The sequence below is a fragment of the Bos grunniens genome, chromosome 11 (assembly GCF_055505025.1).
Source record: "Bos grunniens cultivar Pamir isolate PY7600 chromosome 11, Bosgru_T2T1.0, whole genome shotgun sequence".
NCBI classification, from domain to species: Eukaryota; Metazoa; Chordata; class Mammalia; order Artiodactyla; family Bovidae; genus Bos; species Bos grunniens.
In genome coordinates this window covers 65732740-65755630 of record NC_141175.1, presented here as the reverse complement: position 1 = coordinate 65755630, position 22891 = coordinate 65732740, and the positions used below count along the sequence as shown (strand labels likewise).

The 22891-nt window shown below is 39.9% G+C and overlaps 1 long non-coding RNA gene across 3 annotated transcripts; it reads right to left on the bottom strand.

Moving 5' to 3' along the window:
- Nucleotides 1-10293: 10293 nt before the first annotated feature.
- Nucleotides 10294-18948, bottom strand: LOC147363265 (uncharacterized). Of its 3 annotated transcripts, none has more exons than XR_015135914.1 (5): nt 17514-18948; nt 13334-14461; nt 13138-13249; nt 12618-12741; nt 10294-10551 (listed from the first exon to the last, which is right to left on the bottom strand). It is a non-coding gene; the product is annotated as an uncharacterized LOC147363265 (long non-coding RNA). The 3 variants fall into 3 exon arrangements; XR_015135913.1 differs by lacking the exon at nt 10294-10551 and having other exon boundaries at nt 12404-12741; nt 17514-17612; nt 17724-18948; XR_015135912.1 differs by lacking the exon at nt 10294-10551 and having other exon boundaries at nt 12404-12741.
- Nucleotides 18949-22891: the final 3943 nt, after the last annotated feature.

Sequence of the window (22891 nt, the reverse complement as noted above, 5' to 3'; positions counted from 1 at the left end):
GAGTACTAGGTAAGACAACAGGGACCTGCATTTTTAATATGTAGCCAAATTGAGATCATGTTTTTCCCTGAGTATTGTAACTTCAGCCATTAATATGTATCAGTAAGGTTTGGATCGACTTTGGTGAGGAAAAGCAGGGTTGACTAGTTGTGGGAAGCCATTCCAATCTCTGAAGTGGTTGCAGTGAAGCACAGTCCCAGAGCAGGTCATTAAGGGACAGGAGTAAGGACTTGGTTGGGATAGCTGTCTGCCATGGCTATGCATGCTTCCTTTAAGAGCATAAATATGTAGGCATCTTCAAAGCAAGATATTTTGCAGACTCACCTCAATATCCCCAAATGGTTGAGCTTTTGATAGTTCCTGTGACAATCTGGAAATTTTGCAAGTTAACTTTATTTTGCAGTGAATTTTTTTTTTTTAATTAGGGCTATTCTTTAACCACTTTTTACCTTCTTGCCAGGTAGGTACTCGGCTGAAATTAAAGTGAGTGGGAAGGAGAGCTTTTAGCACCCATTGTTTTGGTGTAGAGTTTATAAATAAAACTTGTATTTCTTCTATTTTTATTGTTTCCCATATACCTTGTGGATTCCAATGCCTCTATTAAGCCAAAAGTCTCAACATCAATACTTCCAAACACAGGCATAAATTATCAATATTTATACATCTTGGGAAGTGAAGTATGACAATTCAAATTCTAAAATTTAGAGAGATTTTTCTGTGGTAATTTATTTTATAATTATTGCTAAGATTGATTTATATGGAAAATATATTTAGTATGTAATGTAAAGATTCCCTTTAAATTCCTGCCATGTGAAATATCTGTGGTATTGAAAATTACTGGGCTTCAACAAATGCCTTTTGCCTCAACTCCGATTTTGCTGAATGTCTAAACATAGGTATTTGAAACACAACTCCATCCATTCTATCTCGTGCATTTATCTTTGTAATTTTGGCTTCTAAAATCAGATTTTTGTTTAGCTAAACTTGGAAAATAAAATCCTATAATTCCAGTCTGATCCCAAAATGGATCCCAAAGTACACTTTGAGTTTGGGTGATTTCTAAACCGGAGCAACAAATTTGGATGAAATGTGATGTGGAAGGTGAAGGAGGAGCATTGGTTAGGCGTCAGCTCCCCACATGTTTGATAGAGCAAATTCAGTAAGTAATTTTACCAGGTCCTGTCCTTATTTCTCCACTTTGAAAATTAGATAATACAACCTGCCTTCATTCTACCCTGCTGGTACTTTTCTCAGCTCACAGGAATATATTATGAGATTGAAGAAAATGTGTAAGGAAACAGAGCAACAGTGAAGGAGCCAGTTGGCAGAGATAAAATAATTTAATGTGAGGTGGTGTAAACATCTTTAAAGTATGATAAAATTTCAGAGCATTGTTAGTTTTTGTTCTCCAAATAGACAATCATGAATTTGATAGAGACTATTTCTTTTTCTCATTATAAAGCTCTTACTGAATGCTTAACTCAATTATTATAATTTCAAATACAGGAAACATATATATATATAAAACATTATGTATACAATGCATATGTATGTTACGTATGTATGTATTATATATGTAATACGTATCCATATGAATATTCAATGTGTATATATATATACACTTTAGATATGTTTATTTCTATATATGTGCATATGTGTATGTATGTGTGTGCACTTACACAAATAACTACACACATGGATAGAGAGTGAAGTCCCATGCCGTATATATGTATGAATGCATGTATGTATGTTTGTGCGTGTGTGTGCGTGCACATTACAGTCACTATAGGACTAACGAGAAGACTCTTTTCTTTGAAGATGTCTCCAGAGGTAGCTGGCAAACCAAGAATCTCTGTCATAGACAGGACAGCCCAACACCGAGATTTTTTTCTTAAACTCCTCTGGGTTGAAATTCAAAACAAATTGTGCCTGCGCTGAATTATCTTTGCAAAAACTGCAGCAGGGAGGTAGACCTGGCTATGGAGGTGATAGATGGTGGGAATCTTGCGTCTGAGATTGACCCTGCTCATCAGGTCCTGAGCCCTGGATAGAGACAAGAGTGTAAAAAGTGAAGTTTCCTGTCGGTCTTCCTCTATGCTGAAAGCGGTGAGAAGCTTTATGTGAATATGGCCAAATAAACAGAAAGGTAACATAACGGGATGGGTGAAGGGAGTGGCACAGAATGGGAACAAGCAAGTGAAGTGCAGAGAGGAAAAAATAAAAATGGAGATCGTGTGTATGTAGAGTGAGATAAACAACAGAAGCACAGAAGGTGACAGATGCAGAGGCAGAAACAAACAAACAAAACTAGGGACCCCAATTAAGGAGACAAATGGGCTAAAGCATAAAAATATAGAGAAAGTGGGAACTGAGCCAAAGTTAGAGACTGTGAACTAGGGTGGGGAAAGGAAATACAGAAAGCAAGGAGTGACTGGCTTAAGGTAAAATAAGCATAAAGAAACCATAGCAAGTGAGAAAGTAATAAAGACACAGGGAGCTCTGAGAGGGGACTGGAGAGTCTGGAGTGTCTGCAAAGTCATACACAAAGGCACATAGGCATAGTGAAAGGAGGGAAAAGAGAAGTGACCTGAAGATTAAGACATTCTATTTTTAAAACACAGGTGAAATAATTGTATTAGAAGCCCCCTTTTCCAAGAACGACAGGTGTCCAGAATGTGGTGGAGGCGAGGGGGACAAAATTATTGATATCATATTTCCCTCCCTTTAGGGGAAGTGAAAAATGATTAAACATGAAATAGCTGTGTAATACACAGGAATCAACTATTGAGCAAAAGTACTAAATGTGTGGTAAGGACAGTTAGTGTTATAGCAGTCTGGAGGCAAAGAAGGCCAAGAAGCACAGGTAAAATTTTGATTTAAAAAGTCTTAAACTAGGGCTTAAAGGAGAAGCAATTTTCCACAGTAGTTGAGAACTGTAGAGATGGCTGTCTATTTTGTTCCCTCTAAACCTATAGGTAGATTTGACCTTAGTTAGGGAAGTTTTCGGAGAAGGCAATGGCAACCCACTCTAGTACTCTTGCCTGGAAAATCCCATGGACGGAGGAGCCTGGTGGGCTGCAGTCCATGGGGTCGCGAAGAGTCAGACGCGACTGAGCAACTTCCTTTTCACTTTTCACTTTCATGCATTGGAGAAGGAAATGGCAATCCACTCCAGTGTTCTTGCCTGGAGAATCCCAGAGACGGGGAGCCTGGTGGGCTGCCGTCTATGGGGTTGCACAGAGTTGGACACGACTGAAGTGACGCAGCAGCAGCAGCAGCAGCAGCAGGGAAGTTCTGGGGCTCTGACCACCATCACATATAATGCCTTACATTGCTCTTCTTGGACCTGGACCAACATGAGAAGATGCCACTTCAACTCCAAATGTGTCCCTTTTAGCATTAAGGGCAATAATGTTACTTCCTTCATTTGGTTAATCCATCCTGTTCTACCCTAAAACATCTTCATGCATAAATCATCTATATATTCTTCTAGGCCTAAACCAAACAGCATTTGCTGCTCCTCTAACTAAATGAAATTAAAGTGTTTCAGTTAAAGTTTCTGGGGCCCCCCCGCCTGAATATGGAAGACCACAAATAGTTGCTAGTTTCCGATTCTCTGGAAGATACAGAGGACTGGGCCACTAAGACTTTGTTTCATCTTTCTCCAATTTGAAACATGTTGGAAAACTAAAACTATGTCCCCTGTTTACCTTGCAGTTAGAATTCAGCATAAATTAAGTTCAGTCAAATCTATACCTATGAGATTTACCAGGGAAGAGGTGAAGGCCATGAAAACACCAGGCATTGCTTGTCCATTTTCCAGTTTCCTGAATATGTTGACAGGCACTGAGGTGTTTACAGTGGTACCTCCTTGACCCCAGTTCCTTTCTTAGCTCTACAGGTGGCTTTAGAGGGTATAACTGCTCTAGAGAACCCAAGTCATTCTCAGAAATATTCCTGAAAGCTCAGTGTAGAACCTAGCTTTGACTCTTCTACTATATTTTAAGTACCCAGTTTCCTGTATTTAATTCTACTTAAATTAATTTTATTATCTTCTCTTTCCTTGCTGATAAAATAAATTCTGATATAAACAGCTATAGACATTTGGAAACTCACTTGTAAGCCAGTGATAATATACTGCTGCACATCATAGTTAATTACACATGGCTACATGTGTTTTCTTGCCCATGGTGCTATACACCATGCCATATAGGACAGAACCAAAAGTACAAGGCAGGATAGCCACAAAAATGGATTAAATGACTGTATTCAGTTTTCCAAATAGGGTCCCAGGCAACATGAAAATTACCTAAACTCTTTAATTCTTGTTCCTCTCCTGGGCCACTTGTTTTCTACTCTTCAACCAATAATTTGATAGGGGAACTAAATACACTGACACATCATACCATTTCCAATCTGCCAATATGTTCCTTCTTATTAATGTGCCTTTTAAGGGTTGGGTGGGGTCGAGGGAGGAGCCTTGGTTTGTGTGTGTTTATGGGTTTTCTATTACCCTGAGAGCTTCATTCCAATGACCACAGTAACCTGAAAATGAGATTTCATATATCAGTTTGCTGGAGGAGAAGCCTTTATGCTGATATGAAATAGGTAAGCAAGAATCAGGCTGGTAATTTGATAGTAGTGCCTACACGTGAAGTAATAAGATGATGCCAAAGGATTTTATTGTTGTTGGCCATTTCTGCAAGTCTCATCGTAATTTCTATAATTAAACATGTTTGTATTTGTAGTTAAAATATAAGCCAGTTAATAGGAGATCATAAGCTTGAATTTTGTAAGCTGCTTCTACACACAAGCTTTGGGAATTTTGAGACATTTTAGCTATTTTGTGATGCAGTTATTATCCTCCTCAGGCTTCAACTCACAAATATTAGGTTCATTTTTGGTTTTCTTACCCAATTTGCAAATTATCTAGCTCTTAATCATTATCAATTAGCAAAGAAAGCAGCTAAATATTTTTGTTAGTATTAATTTCCTTTCCCTGTATTACACAATCCTAATCCTTTCCAAGTACTTGCCTAAAACATGTAAAAATAATGAACAGTGAGAAAGTAAAAAAAAAAACAAAAAAAACCCCCGAGGATATCGATTCATTGTTGAAGACCAGCCCTAATCTAAAACAAAAAGAGGAAGCATCATGGTGTATAAAAAGGCCACTCCTCAGTCTTGTATATGGTTTTCAGAATGTATGACTAAGAAATAGTTTTCAGACCCTTCCATTCCACTACCTCCCACTTAGCCCCACTCTGCAAAAGTCCACATGTCATTATTTTCCAACATTTAAACAGCTGCCTGGCAAAGATATATTTGGCTTTCCCCCAAATGCCCATACATCCATGTCATGCAGATGCAGATGTTACTGGAAGAAGGTGTGTCATGCATTAAATGCCTGATGGTCTAAGTATATGGACATGTGCTCTTGATGGCACTGTTACTTAACTGGGTTCTTCTTTAGCTCAGACCTAATTTCTAGTCCTGTCCTTTAGTGAGGGTAGTATTGAAATGCACAAGTGTCACCTCCTTTCATTTAGTGAGAAGCTACCATATTTATAATTAAGAAAAAGGAAAGGATCAGGAGGAAGCAACCTTTTCCAGTTGCCTTGTGTTTCTCTCAGAAAGGGGCTGAGCCCATAGAAAGGAAGCCAGATTTTTAACCAAGGGGGTCCTACACCCTACACAGTGAAATGAAATACACATTTCACTCCTTAATTCATTCTTTTACTTTCTGTGTGCTAAACACAAGGATTATTGAGATGAAGAAGTATGATCCCAACCTTCAAGAGCCCACAGTCTCCTGGGGGAGACAAATACATCAAGATATCTGCCCTGCTCAGTGGTACTTCCTGCCTCTCAGGCACCTGCAGTGCACTCTGGGAGGATCGAGCAGGTGCAACCGGAAGAGAAGCCTTGAACATGTTCTCAGTAAATACGTGAACTTCTCTCAAAATGTGTTGCAGTGGCAGTGGAGGACAAGTTGATGTCATTATATTCCTTTTAGAGAGGAAAAAAAAAAAAAAACTGGAAGTAAACTTTTCCACAGCCATCATACAGAGCTGAGATTAGAACCGTTTCTGAAGGCACAGTGACTCAGCCCAACAAAATAGATGTGCTGTTCCAAGCATTGCTTGGCAAAACGCCCTCCTTGCCATGAGTAGAAAAGATGCTACATCTTGTTTCATATTCAGAATATGTTATATAACCCAGTTGGAATTCACTGAAACTATGTTCTCATTTCATTCCAGACCCTTTAGGGACACCTGGAAGTTAACTGTGGGCAACAGAGCACCTGTTTCTGTGTTTATAGTTTTTTTTCCCAAAGGCATTTCTTCCTCTTAACCCCCCTTGTTGTGTTAAGGTAGCTACCATTTCGTGTTATGCAAAAGCAAAGGGTTAGAATCAATTGTGACTCTTGTCTTTATTCCTCCTACTCCCATCTACTCATAACCTAAGCTTTACTCATTCTTTCTGAGGGTCACACACCCAGAAATACACTTACCCTTTTTGCTATCCCCTGCCCACCGACTCACATAACAAGACACACCACCTCCTGATTCTGCTCATGGCACCCCTCCTACCTGCCTATCAGCTGTCCTGATTTACACTGTCTGATTTGTCCTCCTACATTTCTCCTGTCATCAATGAATCATCAACCTCATGCCAAAACCTTAAACACTCTCTTCTTCGTACAAGTAATCTTAGCCCAATCCCTATCTGCTTTCCAGACTCATGTTCATTGGTCTCCTTCTCAATTCCTGACCCAATCATTTTCTCGTTCTTGTCCATATTCACCTGGAGTTCCGAGTTCCATTGTGGATCATGCCACTGGCTTTTCCTGGATTACTTTATGTATGTGCGTGTGTGCTCAGTCACATCAGTTGTGTCTGACTCTGTGACTATATGGACTGTAGCCCACCAGTCTCCTCAGTCGATGGAATTCTCCAGGCAAGAATACTGGGGTAGGTTTTCATGCCTTTCTCCAGGGGAACATCCTGACCCAGAGATTGAACCAGTATTTCCTGCATTACTGGCAGATCCTTTACAGACTGAGGACTGGGGAAGCCCTGGATTACTTTACATCTAGTACAAAATCCCACTCTTTGACTCTGCCTCAGCCTCTGGAAATCTTTCCTTATTGCTAATTACATTTTCCTTCTACTGTGAGCTCTCAAATGCCTTATAAGCCATACCCTTAATGTGGACTTCACCTTAGCAGGGTTGATTGGGAAATGCTGTCTCTTTACACCTATGCATCAAATATTCCTACTGAGGGCTTAATGTATGCAAGTCATTGTGATAAATGTCTTCCTTATTTCATCTTAATAAAATCTTGCAAAAGTCTCATCAATAAGATAATAAATAAATAAATCCCTGCAGGACTTAGAGCCACACAGCTAGCTAGCATTCTGTCTGGACTGGGAGCTCAGATCTGTCAGACAGTAGGTCCATACAGTTTCCCTTGTGATTTTACACCAAAAGTTGTTTGATTAAAAAAAAAAAAAAAAGATACTATGCCTAGGATCTCTTTAGAACTCACTGGCCATTGAAAGTGAAAGTTACTCAGTCATGAACAACTCTTTGTGACTCCATAGAATTCTCCAGGCTAGAATACTGGAGTGGGTAGTCTTTCCCTTCTCCAGGTGATCTTCCCAACCCAGGGATCGAACCCAGGTCTCTCACATTGTGGGCAGATTCTTTACCAGCTGAGCCACAGGGAAGCCCAAGAATATTGCAGTAGGTAACCTATCCCTTCTCCAGGGGATCTTCCCAACCCAGGAATCGAACCTGGGTCTCCTACATTGCAGGCAAATTCTTTACCAACTGAACTATCAGGGAAGCCCATTAATATAAGGCATAATATTTTAAGGGTGTTCTGTAACCTCAATTTTGAGAAAGAATAACTGGAGTTTAAGCCAACTATAGGCTTTATAGGATTGGGCTTCCTTGGTGGCTCAGCTGGTAAAGAATCCACCTACAATGCAGGAGACCTGGGTTTGATCCCTAGGTTGGGAAGATACCCTAGAGAAGGGAATGGCTACCCACTCCAGTATTTTGGCTTGGAAAATTCCATGGACTCTATAGTCCATGAGGTCATGGAGTTGGACATGACTAAGAAACTTTCACCTTCACTATACAGGCTCTAAGTGTCTAGTTACATTTAGAGTCTCAAGAAGTACATACCTGAATCCAAGCCCACTAGAAGTGTACAAATGCAGATTTGGCCATTGTTGGGAGAGGGAAGATCTTAAAAATCACTCCTGTAAGTGAGTAAACAGAAGGTTCAATGTGTCTCCCAGACCTTTCCTCCTTGCCATTAGATTTGAAGTTACGATGCTGAAACATATCCTTCAGTTTATGCTTTGACACAGAGGATAATGACATCAAATTTGTGAATTTATATAGAACTGCTCTTTGTAAACTGGTCCTCTGGGAAAACCTTCTGCCATTTATCTCCAATGCAATTAGGCCATCCCAAGCGGCCCCAGTGAGAAGTAGTGACCAGTTATATTGTCATTGTTCCAGAGAGAGTGGAAAATCCATCTTGAGACAAATCTCCTTCATATGTAGAAAATTCTTCATTATACCAGATCAGAAACAGGAGTATCAAGCATCTGAGGTTCCTTAAAACACTGAGGAGAGATATGATTTGTTTTGAGTTCAAAAAGTTGGTGTCTGCACAGCCAGTGATTAAGGAAGTTTTTTTGTAAAACTCAGAGGTTCTGTGAAGATTCTGGCTACTAAGAATATCAGTCTCTGAGAGGAAAGATAACTAGAGTCAGGTTAAAGAATAATATTTGCATCTTCACTGTGGGTGCATGAAGCTATACACCACTAGAGTTAGCTAATATTATGCAGGCTTTGAAAAGAGACGTTTTGTGACTAGGACAACCTAGGGAGAATAAAAAGTCTGATTTGATGAGAAGCCTCTGGTAAAATTAGAACCTGTTTCTATGCTTATTCACAGAAAATAGAAAGTAATGAAAATTGAAAGAGTGGCAGAGGAATCTTGCAAAAATCTTGACAAGATGGCAATCTAGAATTCAATAGAGCTGATTTTGTCTTTCTCTATAGTTTCTTCAATTTTTTCCCCATCCTTCCCATTTCTTTTTCTTTCTTTCTCTCTCAAATAGAGACACATTTCTCAGTATATTCATTATATGCATAAAAACAGTATTTTCAGAGTGCATATAAGCTTTTAAAGAAGAGACTCTTGCATTGAACAACAGGGAGACTATGCTCATCAACAACCCATCAAAAACATTTATATTCTGGTGTGAACTCTTAACTAAAGGAGCAGAGTAAGGTTCTAGAGAGGGAAAGTGGTTGATTATAGGCAAGATTCAAGGACTAGGCTGTCAGATGGCACTTGTCTGATATCATGATTTAGAAATGGTTTATTATATCAAGAGCCAGGTATAGAACCTGGACACCAGCATGTTTAACAAGGGGGGGTCAAACAGAAGCTGAAGCCAGAGCACAAAGCATGACTGAAGTGTGTTACCCACAGAGGACAGTTAATATCCATGTCAGGAGACATGGAATTAACCAATTTGAATCAGCACAGCATTCATTAATTGCTTTGATCTAATGGGTGCCATACTATGCTCCACAGGCTTCAGAGTGTAAACACAGCCAGGATCAGATTCCGAAGACCAAAGCACACTCTTAAGTCAAAGATGGGGGTACAAAAGAAGAAATCATGAGAGGAAAGTGAAGTCTTAATCCCAGGTCCTTCAGAAAAACACCTGTAAATTGCTATTGAATCAACCACAATATGAAGTGGTCTGCTTATTTCAGAGAATCAAGGTCTGATCCCTGGGCATGTTTGGGACAGGCCAGGGGTTCAGTCTGATTCTGCAAGGTAGGAGAAACTCAGGTCAGTGATGACCTTTTCTCTTGTTGCCCACTTTTACATAAGAGAAGAAATAGTGTCATGGAAGTGGGTGGGGCTTCTCATAGACGTGTTGTAAGGGGTAGTGGTAATTATACACATGAAGCATGGAGTACACTTCCTGGTGAATAATAAAGTACTCAGATATTCTGAGTATGTGTGGTTGTCAAAGGATGATCTGCTGTACATTAATCCCTTGGGCCCCTGTTTTAGTCTCCATCCCCAATTCTTCTTCACTGTGCCCTTATGCTATATGAAACAAAATCTGTTTTCATAGCAACACAAATACACAAACACACACACATACGGCTTTGCATGTGAAGTTAGATAATTTTTTTAAGTTAATGTTTTATTCTTTTCATGGTCATAAATGTGCTAGGAAGAGCAGGCCCTGATGAAATACTTGTGTTCTGGAAGAAAGCCTTAATGTTCCAATTACTTCTTTTTCCACTCTCAGGGTAGTTTGTTAGAATACCCTTTTTCCCATGTGGTCCGTGTCTTGGCATAGTTTCTTGGAGTCCATCTGATGTTTTCTCACATAGCCTGGGAGTCTTGTGCATGAGCCCATGGCAGCTGTAACAGGTCCTGAAATTCTATCACAGGCCAGGTTTTCTTGGCCACAGTGTAAGCACTTGTGTGTCCAGCTAGAAGAATGAGTAGTTCATTGAAATTGTTAACTACAGATGTATTTTCCACCTATGGGCTACCATGCAACTTCTTGCCTAGAAGTACAATTAATATGTCCTTATAGATGTGTAGAATAGACCTCTCAATCACCATTTGTCAAGATGAACTTTTTTTTTTTTTAATTGTGATACTGATTCAGAGACACTCTTCTGTGTCATCTTTGGCATGATATTTAACCTCTTTCAGCCATAGTGTCCTCATCTATGATACTGGCAAAACAGCAAATTCCTAATATGAATTTTTTCAGACTTACATGTATACATGAAAGTGAAAGTTAAGTTGCTCAGTTGTGTCCGACTCTTTGCGACCCCATGGACTATAACCTACCAGGTTCCTTCATCCATGGGATTTTCCAGGCAAGAATACTGGAGTGGGTTGCCATTTCCTTCTCCAAGAGATCTCTCCAACCCAGGGATTGAATCCAGGTCTCCTGTATTGTAGGCAGACACTTTACCATCTGAGCCACCAGGGAAGTCTACATAAGTTGTCTTAAAAATCAAGGGATCAAAGGGTTACAAGACCAGTAAGTGGGGAAAAGGTAGTTTTCAACATCTATGTGCTGGAAAAACTCAATCCACATGAAAAGGAATGAACCTGGACCCTTATCTAATACCATATAAAAAATTAACTCAAAATGGGTCAGAAACTACAGTGTAAAACCAAAAATCTATAAAAGTCTTAGATATAAATACACGGCAAAATTTCATGACATCATTGGTTTTGGCAATTATTTCTTGCATATGATATGAAAAGCACAAGCAACAGAAGAAGAACAGACAAACTGAATTTCCTGAAACTTTTAGAATTTTGTGTGTCAAAACACTATCAGGAGAATAAAAATTAAATCCACAGAGTGGAGGAAAATTTTGCAAACCATGTGTCTGATGAAGAGTAATATCCAGCATATGAAGAGAATCCCTAAAACTCAATAACAAAAAAAGCCCAGTTCATAAATGAGCAAAGGACTCAAAGACATTTCTCCAAAGAAGATATATAAATGACTAATAAGCACATGAAAAGATTCTCAACCTAACTAATCATTAGGAAATTCAAATCAAAACTACTTCCCTGGCAGTTCAGTAGTTAAATCTTAACCCTCCAATGCAGGCGGCACAGGTTTGATCCCTGGTCAGGGAGCTAAGATCCCACATGCCCTGTGGCCAAAACATAAAAAAATAAGCAATATTGTGTACTAAAATAAATTCAATAAAGACTTTGAAGATGGTCCACATCAAAACAATCTTAAAAAAAACACAGGGATACCAAATCATATTCATATGGTTACTATCAAAAAAATAGAAAAACAAAATGTGTTGATTAGGATGTGAAAAAATTAGAACCCTTGGACACTGTTTGTAGGATTGTAAAATGGTACAGTTGCTGTGGGGAAGAAAAAAAAAAAGTTTAGCAGTTCCTCAAAAATTTAAAAATAAAATTACCATATGAACCAGCAATTCTACTTCTGGGTTTGCACCCCACAGAATTGTAAGTAGGGCCTTGAGTAGATATTTGTACACACATGTTCATAGCAGCATTAATAATAGCTAAGATGTGGAAGCAATCAAAGTGTCCATCAATGGAAGCAAGGATAAGCAAAATGTTTTATGCATATGTAATTGAATATTATTCAGTCTTAAAAAAGGAAGGGAATTCTGACATATGCTTCAACATGAAAGAAATTTACAGACCTGCTAAGTGAAATAAGCTAGTCACAAAAAAAGACAAATTTGCATGTTTCCTCTCTTATATGAGATCTTAAAGTAGCCAAAATCAAAGGCATAGAAAGTAGAATGATGGTTGCCAGTGGTTGGCAGGAGGAGGGAATGGGAAGCTTTTATTCAATAGACAGGGAATTTCAGTTTTACAAGATGGAAAGAGTTTTGGAGATGGATGGTGGTGATGATAGTACAAATTATAAATGTACTTAATACCACTGAACTGTAACTTAAAAATTGTTAAGATGAAAAGTTCTGTGTTACCACAAAAATTTTAACCCCAGTGGATCCATGAAGTAGCAAGTCACCTCAGAATAAACTGGGGATTTGGGGATTGACTGGATGCATGAGTTTGAGTCTAAGAGCTTTGTAGAATGAGTCCCTTGGTCTCCAGTGGCTCTTGAGTGATCATTGTCCTTTGTCTTATGTTACCTAGAAAACCAAGACATGCAGCATTTTAGGCTCTGTGGAAGGTATGTAATTAGCATAAAACAGCTCTTGTCCTCAATGAGGTTGTAGTTCAGTTGAGGAGAGAAAAATCATATTTCCTTTCTTAGTCCCCTTCAGCTCTTCTGTCTTGTTTAGCTGCCTTAAAGAAAGCCTCATGCCTTGCAAAGTTTGACCTATTTTTCATAGGGAGAAGCCTGCAGATCAGTGGCAGCAACTATTACTCTTGCTAAAATTTCTCATATAATGGAGGAAAATTTAGAGTGTGAAGTAAAACACATCCCAAGCTAAATTGGGAGCCCCAAAGCAAGCCCATGTAAAAGCTCATCCTTTAAGGTTGAGTTCTCAGTCTCCCGCACTGACTCACCAAACAGAACTTACCCTAAAGTGAAGCCTCCTTCCTTTTCCAGTAATCAGCTTTAAAAATCTTCCATTTCTGCCCTCTTGTTTCTGTACTACTTAAAACTCTGATCTCCAAAGCTTTGTTGAGGCTCTGGAAAAATTGGAGATCAATAATTTAGGGACCCAGTGTCTAGTGCTTCTTTCTTTGATTCTAAGTAAGAAGCAGGAAATTTACCTGTAGGAAAGTCAGCACCAAGAACATTGCTATGGGTGCTTATCTTCACGTCCTTTAAAAGAAGGGACTTCACAACATTATATGGCAAACTTCAGAGAAATCAAAGGCAAATGGGTATGCAAACAATGGAGGTTCTCAATGGAGGTTCTCTGATTTTGAGAGCTCAAGCCTAGATTAATAAAAAAAAAAGTGGAGCATTTGTGGAATCAGCAGATAGTTTGGATAGGGAAAGGAATGGGGGCTGGGAAATATGCCTTTTCTATTGCCAGCTCCACAGCTTTTTCTAATTTAATGACCCAGTTTTGTTAACTTTTAGTGGCTTTCATTTCCCACCACACCACTTCTTTTCTTTCCCTTCTCTCCCCCTTCTTTCTTGCTCTTCATGTTGCTTCTGTCTGTAACACCAACAATAATCACTGTGGTATTGTTGGCGTAGGCAGTTTTTAAGAGTCAGAAGTGTGCTGTAATTGAAGAGTTCATTACCAAGATCAGTTGGTTCCCTGATTACAGTGGCAAGGTGAAATATTTATCCTCACCAAAAAGCTCCCCCACAACCATTTCCGAAGTCACCCACTTTTCACTCTTTTTTTTTTCATTCGAACCCCAATGAGCTTGTCAGCAAAATTAAAGGTATGTCATTCACATCGTGCCTGCATTGCAAGGACTATAAACCTGCCAACCTCTTTGATGAAATAAAAGGGTTTTATTTATGATTCATGTAGGAATATGAGGTTATTTTTATTCCGTCAGTACACTAATAATCACACGAGGGCTCGGGAAATGAGGAGCCCAACTGACAGGGAAGGTTCTGATAAAGGGGAGCCCTCTAGGGTGTTTGCCCCTCTTTGTAATCTCCTTTCTAGTGTGAGGTTATGAGCATGGCAGAGTGTGAGCCAGATATAAGGCTTGGCTGCAGGAACAAAGACAGTTGCAATCCATCAGGACTTGGGTTGCCATTCGATGAAGGAGAGGAAAGAAAAAAAAAAACAAAAAAAAACATGCAGTCCCTTCAACGAAAAAAAGTTTTGCTCCGGCCTCAGGTTAGCAATTTGGAGCCTCCCCAGTTTCCTGTGATGTCTCCAGTTCAAAAGACAGCCAGTCTTCCAGTCTGCACTCCTACTGGGCATTCTAGACAAAGTTAAAAAAAAATAATAGTATAAAAAGATGAGTAAAAGAAAGAGAAAGGAAGAAAAGCCAATTGGCCAGGTTCCTTCCATAATCATTAACCATTTGTTCCTGCCACCCAATGTCCTTGGTTAAGGTGATCTGACTTAAAGGCAAACAAATGTGGCTGAGTCTATTTCAAAGGACACCCTTTTCTTGCGATTTCAAACACTTCCATAATTTGGGGTTCCTTTCATCTTTGTTCCTGCTCTAGGAAGTACTTGGAAGTTATTTTAATTCAAGTTGGGGGTAAATTCTCATTCCTGCCCAGTCCTCCCATTGAGATGACCTCAAGCAATTCTGAATAAAAAGTTATCACTGCATGAACTGGGCAGCATTAAGACCTGTGATTTGTTCAACAGTGACATCTTGGCAGAGAAACACAAAGGCCTACAATCTACTGACGATAAAGTGCAAGGAAGTTCGCTGGAGGAAGGAAAATAATACTAATTCTTTATTCAATAGACAGTGAGTAAAATGAGGTGCTTTTTTTTAAAAGGTTAAGTAAGTGAAAATTAATAGAGGAGGAAGTGGCAACCCACTCTAGTATTCTTGCCTGGAGAATCCCATGGACAGAGAAGCCTGGTGGGCTACAGTTCCTACAGTCGCAAAGAGTTGGACACAACTGAAGTGACTTAGCACACATGCGTGGAAGTGAAAAGTAAATTTAAAATGGCAGTATCTGTTCAAATGAGGCAGGGTTGGTTATCTAAAGGGACCCACTGAAAGAGTCGTTTTAATGGCAAAGTGCCAATCGGTGTTACCTGCAGGTGTTTATGTAAATATATATGTGTGTGTCATTCTAGGGAAGTCACACCAGCAGGGACACTGATTTGAAAATTAGGGGTCCTGGCTGTTCCTTCAGAACTGAGATTTCAGTTCTCCAGTGTTTGTCTTCCTTATACTACAGGACAGGGCACCTATTCCAAGGATTTGATTGCAGTTGTCGAACCATGGTTTGTGAGATAATGAAATATTCTTCCAGGATGGCCAATTACCTGGAAGTATTATTTCCAGAAGTAAAACTTTGACTGTACCCCAAAGTAACTACAGCTTGGGCTATACTTCCTGTGAGAAGGCATAAACGATGTTTCAGCCCAGGACGTCTGCTTGGGCACTTGGGACAAGTGATTGAAGTTTCACCTGTCACCCTGCACTATTATGAAATCAGAGAAAAATGCTTTTCTTGGGAACTGTCTAGTTAAAATCATTAATCTCTTCAGGGAGCCAATTTTTTCTTTCAGTTTCAATGCATAAGCTAATAAGGGAACCCTTAGTTTAACAGACGTGGCATGTTTGAAAGCAGCCTTTGCTGGAAGCCCAGGAATCCTGTACATCATTCTAGTCTTTGTTCCATGGCTCAACTTCCGTGTGGGCTTTAGCAAGTGGCCTAATATCTGTGTGTGCCTTAAGGTCAGCATCTTCAGAACAGGATTCTCCTACCCTCTTGATTGACTGTTTAAATGACAAATGGGTGTGAGTATTTGGGAAAGGATAAAGCTTGATACAGGCTTCCCTGGTGGCTCAGATGGTAAAGAATCCACCTGCAATGGGGGAGACCTGGGATTGATCCCGTGTTGGGAAGATCCCTTGGAAGAGGGCATAGCAACCCACTCCAGTATTCTTGCCTGGAGAATTCCCATGGACAGAGGTGCCTGGCAGGCTATAGTCCATGGGGTTGCAAACAGTCAGACACGACTGAGTGACAAAGCACACACACACATACAAAGCTTGGTAGGTACAGAGTCAAGCTGTTTCAAGTGTGAAATTCTAGTTCAAAAATGGCTCTATCATAGTGTATGCCAACCAGTCTTACATCTGGGTGCTAGAAAGTGTTCCTCATCTAAAGATAGAAGCTGTCATTTCTCTTGTTGACTTTGGATGGGGAAGAACTATGAATGATGGAGCCCAGATGGGCAACTGTTCCATCTTACACTGTCCCACCCACCCCCCCGCCCCCGCAACCCACAGAATTTATTACAGAAAACAGCTGCCAAGTGGTCACTGTCAGAACAAAGTGGGAGAATTCCTGAGCCCCCAAATATTCTAGAACAATCTAGTTCATGGCGTCCATAGATTCCAGTTCAGTTCAGTTCAATCGCTCAGTCGTGTCCAACTCTTTGCGACCCCATGGACTGCAACACGCCAGGCCTCCCTGTCCATCACCAACTCCTGGAGTTTACTCAAACTGATGTCCATTGAGTCGGTGATGCCATGGCCTTCTTTATTTTTATTAAAATTACACAGAAATGATGCATCCTCCATCTTGGTAGCATTAGATAATGGACAAAAACAGTTGCTATGGAAGTATTTAAGAAATCACAGCACTTCTCTAGTCCCAAAGAGTGATCTTTAAATGCAGCCTCTTTCACCCTGGCAGAGAAAATACTGAGATGTCTGAGTAAGTGGCCCCGCACCTTCATTCCCACAGCCAGAAAGAACACCTGCCCCAGTGCCAGGAGGTACAGCAGGTAACTTCTCCATCAGCCCTAGATTTCATTTTCCTGGAGCAGGGAGGTTCATTACACTCCCTTTATCAGCAGTGAGGTTTACAGCTGAATCCATAAGGGATATCCATGCGAAACACGAGCCGAGAGAGAGGCACTGCGTCTCACCATTAATAAGCCCTCTTCTGGGATCCGGCATTAGCAAGATTCAGCGGATCATGGAGCACAGGGGTATCATTTTTACATGATTACTCTAAATTCTTAAACCAGAGGCTTAAGAGAGAGGCTTCTTACAAAAGCAGCCGTGGGAATTGTTGAGTGATTGGTTACAACACTTGCAGTGGGTTAAACCACTTCAGGTAGCTCCACTTGTGGGGCTTACAACCAGGTATTTAGCAACCTGCTTTCTGAAGGAAGGGGTGAGGGTGCAGAAAGAAGGAAAGGGATGTCATGAGGGGAAGGGGAAAGATTTACTCTGTTCGCCTTGGTGGGGAGCCCTCCTCATTCACAGCACCTGCAGCCCTGGTGAGCCCCACTCCCGCCCCTGCTATATTTTCCTGGTTACTCACCAGTTCCAAGTTTGGAATTATCTGCTTTTAGATCACTAATGCCACTGCTTGTCTTTAAAGAGGCTGACACTTGTCTCCATAAATTCACTTCTTCCTTCTCTGAAAAATGAGAGGCCGGGTTAGACTGATTAATTCAGACAACCAGGAAACTGTCCTCTTGGCACATACTGATATTTTCTAAAATAACATTGATCTGCTGAAAAGAAAGACCTGATGCTGTTTCTTTTATTGGTCCAAATACCAATGACTCCTGAAATCTACAGAGAAAACCTTCCCTGAGATGCTGTGCCAAGTGTGCTGGGTGGTACTCTGCTGGACCTCTCTGTCTGGGCATTGACTGAAGCTTGATTCCATCAGCACAGGTCAGGGGCTACCAGCCTCCAAATAGAAGAAGCCAACACTTAAAACAAGGGCACTTTCTCAGAGGAAATGTGATGAATCTTTCCGCTTTGCCTCTGAATGTAGGAAGTCCTGAGGGCAGGGCCAAAGTTTCATCACACTTTGAGTATTTGAACCCTAAAGATGCAGCTTGTATCTTGCAGGTGTATTGTTTGAAGCCTCATCTTACCCTTCATCAGAGTGGGCTTTGTGCTATTCTCTCATTGTTTCAAAGTTGGTGTCACATCCCATATTGAGAGACTAAGCGGTTGAAGGGTCGGGACTGTGCTGTACACTTCTTCTGAACACTTGATGGCTTCTAGCACAGCCCTGGCCATATTTGACATACTAAAACCAGACTGTTTTCAATGGAAATTCAATTTGTGTTTTAGAATCTTTCTCCTGAAGCTTCTGACACTTATTTGAAAAGTGTTTTCAAAATGTTTACATCTATCGGAGATCTAGTTATCTATACTGTTATGGGCTGAATCATAACCTCCCCAAAATTTATAAACTGAAGCCTTAACTCCAATGTGACTGTCTTCAGAGATAAGGCCTTTGAGGAGGAAGATAAGGTTAACGAGGCCATAAGGGTGGAAATCCAATCCAAGAGGACAGGAGCCTTTGCTGGAATTCCAGGAATCCTGTACATTATTCTAGTCCTTGTTCCACAGCTCGACTTCTGTGTGGGCTTTAGCAAGTGGCCTAACATCTGTGTGCACGTCAGTGTCAGCATGTCTAGAACAAGATTCTCCTAGCCTCTTGACTAAGTAACAAATGAAATATTGGGTGTGAGTATCTTAAGAAGAGGAAGAGACACCAGAGATCATTCTGGGTACAATCTCAGGGGAAATGCCCAAGGAGGATATAACAAGAAGCTGGCTTTCTGCAAGCCAGGAAGACAGACCTCAGCAGAAACCAACTCTGTTGGTACCTTGATCTTGAACTTCTATTCTCCAGAACTGTGGGAAGATACACTTCTGTTGTTTAAGCCACCCAGTCTATGATATCTTGTTATGGCAGCCCAAGCAGACTCACACACACACCTACCCATTTTACAAAGGATTCAGAGAGATGAGTGGTCACACTGTGACAAAGCCAGGGTCAAAACGCACATCTGCTCTCACACTGTGCTCACTTCACTCTCATGTTGCAGTTGAGGAGTGTGGAAAATACTGGGAGGGAATGGAAGGGCATTGAAGTCCACAAACAGAATCTTGGCATTAAACCATACTGGGTTGCTTTTGTTACCTTCTCCTTTGCGTGTCGATTGATGTGAGATACAACAGCCTTTGGAAACCTACTGACCTGCAGATAGTGGGAAGGGATGGCTGGTAGCTTCTTCTGGAAGTCATATACCTTAGCAAATCTCAAAATCAGTTGCAAGAGAAACTTTTCCATGAGCTCGTGTAAGGAAGCACCATCTAAAGAGATATTTTGTTCTGTTTCTCCCAGATCATGCATGTGTATATTCAGATTGCTGTTCAGAACTTTTCTCTCATAAAAATGAGGGGATTGACAGCTGTTAGGACAACAGACTGACAATTTGGAAAATAAAATTAACCTTTAGATCTAAGACGGATTAAAGATCTATGTACTAAATAAGCCATAAATATACTGGAAGAAAATTTAAGTCAGTATTGATTTAATTTTGAAGTAGAAGTCTTTCCACATGTGAAGTTGAAGACAAATTCCAAAATAAAATATATTTTTTTACCTCATAAAAGTCAATATCTGTATAATAACAAATCAAACTATTGATAATTAAAAATCATATTTCAAGAAATATATTTGAAATACATAGCCATAAAGAGTTAATACACTTAATATGTGAACAGTTCTTAGTTAATAAGAATAAGACAAACGTTGCAAGAATACAGTGGGCATAAGCAATTCCTAAAATAGAAAATTCAAATGGCAAGCATATAGTTAAAAAAGTTCATCTTCTCTATGAGCCAAATAAATGCACAATTAAAAAAGAAAATATTTTTATATCAGAACATATGGGTAATAGTTTTCTAATTATAATATCTGGGTTGGCAAGAATATGTTTCCTCACTTGTATAAAGTGTTACTAAGAGGGAAAATCAAGATACATTTTTGGGGGGACATTTTTAAACTTATCAAAAGCTTTAAAATCTATTACCCTTTAGCTTGACAATTCCACCACTAGAAATTTGTACTAATGAAAATTTGAACAAATAGGCATATACACAGGAATGTTGATCAAAAGATTGTTTATAAGGGTAGAAGTTTTGGGAAAAGCTAAACATTCATCACTAAAGCACTGACTAAATAATCATACATATGGCTAATGGAACAGCCATTAAAATGATAATGAAGATGGTATGGATCTGCCAATATGCAAATGTATTGATGTATGATGGTGTATTGATAAGTGAACAAAACAACCTATAAATTATATATATGTGCTGTGCTTAGTCGCTCAGTTGTGTCCAACTCTTGTGACCCCATATACTGTAGTCCATGGGATTCTCCAAGCAAGAGTACTGGAGTGGATTGCCATTTCCTCCTCCAGTCCAACTCTTTAGGAACCCATAGACTGTAGCCCTCTAGGCTCCTCTGTCCATGGAATTTTCTCGGCAAGAATACTGGAGTGGGTTGCCATTCCCTTCTCCTACATATATATATATATATATATATATATATATATATATATATATAAAATGTGTGTGTATACAAAATTTCTGAAGAATACACAACCAAGGCTAATAGTTTAACATGAGTTTTCTCTCTGGGTATCAGTTCCAATTATGCTATTTAATTTTTCTTTGTATTCTTCCAAATTTCCTAATAATAATCCTGCTTTTCTTGCAAAAAAAAAAAAAAGAACAGCCACAACAAAAAGGATGAGACAAAAGGACAAAAGACATAATTGGAGAAATACTTTTTGAAGTGGAAGTAATGAGAGAATTCTTACTCTACTGGCTGCTCTCAGTGTTTCTAAAACTGTGGTCTGAGCATCAGGACCATTGGGAGGCCTTGTTAGAAGTGTAAATTCCAGAGTCCTGCTCAGACTTATTAAATCTGGATCTCTGGGACAAAGCCTGAGTATCTAACCATTTAACAAGCTCCCCAGGTGGTTTTTATGTACTATAAGGTTTGAGGACTATGGCTGCAGAAATCACCTAGATCCTTTAAGTTTCAGAGTTACTGAATAACGGTCAGTTGCACTGAGTGGCAATCACATGCTAAGTGGCTTCTGGTAGCTCTTATCTGAGCAATGACGGCTGGATGTTCACTAAGCCCGGGAGTGGTGCAGCTCAGGGTATCCTGGATACAAGGAGAAAAGCTCCTCTTCTAGCTTGCACTGATTCTTGCTTTCTCTAGACCTTCCCCTTCCATGATTTGTGGACCACAGAAATCCCTGATCTCTTAAGTCTCTGCAAGTATCAAATGTCTCAGGGTACTTTCAAGAAATGACAAAGTAGACATTATTCTCTGGGAAAGAGCTCCAAGGGCTGGAGAAGAAAGAGGCCACTTAGGAACCTGCCCAAGGAGGCAGAGTTGGAGTGGAGTGAAGAGAGGCATCCAAAGAGACTGAAGTCCTCCCCAGGCTGAGGTTCTGTTAGAGTGGATTGAGGGAAAGAGGAGAAAAGGTTCTTTTTAAAACCAGCCAGTTTTCCAGGGGTGTGAGATGCCAAAACTAAGTTTTCCATAAGTTTAAGCACAGGCTCAGCATCTGTCAGCCCTCCAGACTCTGATGATAAAATGATACCCAAAGAGTGTGGTTGCTCCCAAATGCCACAGCAAGTGCGTCAGTCCACGTCTGGCATTTAATTGCTTTCCTAAATTACCAGCAGGTGGTGCAAGAGTTTCCAAGTCCACGAACTTCCCCTTCACAGGGCTCCTGCTCCAGGGGAGTCTCTGTCAATAGCCTACCCCTCCTTCCTGTGAGTGCCTCTCTAATCTGTACATGGCTCTTTGGTACTCAACTAATCACAAGGGAACAAGAAGAAGCATCTTTAAAAGGCATTTTGTACCTTTTAAAATGTGTTAAATATAAATGTAGAATCAAAGAAACATGCATTCTTTATGGAACTGTGTTAAGGAAAAGAGGGGGGAAAATCCCATTACTGGCGCTCTTTCCTCTCTCAGGGACTTTTTTCACAGACCCTTTCCAGGACTACCTTAATGGTTCTGAAATAGCTAACTACTCTAGAAAACTCATCTATCAAGACTCTGATCAAGACATTAATATGCTGGGTGACTTTGGGCAAGCTTTTGAAACTATATGAGCCATTATGTTTTGAGGCTACAAATGTAGGGTCTCCCACTCATCATGAAAAATTTGATTTTACTCTGAAAACAATGGTTAAAAGGAATATACCATATCTAAATATGGAGAGGGGCATGAAATCAATTTTATTATGTGGATTTGCTGAATCATATTATATACATAAGCCTGTTTGAAAATGCAACTGGAACATTGTTCACTGCTTGAACTTAGGGCTTGTTGTAAAAATTCAGGATAGGCCGGTTGTCACTAAAGATGACTGTGGGCACATAATGAAGTGAAATACGCTAGTTGATAGGTAGGTGGAAGTGACGTACGACAGCTAATAAGACAACAGAATGTGTAATTGGAAAATGTACTACCCTGGTAACTGAATTATATCACCATCCATAATTAAGGGACCAAGATTGTACATCAATAGTGAGTCTTCCAACATTAATTCCTGTATAACTACAGTGGTAGAGGTAGGAGCCCAGCAAAATATTGACAAACACACGCTAAAAGAGCAAACAAAAGCGTAGGTGAAGGGCTACTTTCTTGTACAAAATGACTTCATTTTCCTAATGTTCTCTCCATTGAAGAGTAGTCTCTTTGGTTTCATTTGACATTTTTACCTTTTTCTTTACAGGGAGAGATATTTCTCCTCCTCAAAAGACTGAATGTTCCTTGAGAATATTTCTCCTCTATAAGCACATACCAGTATCTAACAAATGACATACTTTGCTTATTTTATTTCCTGTCT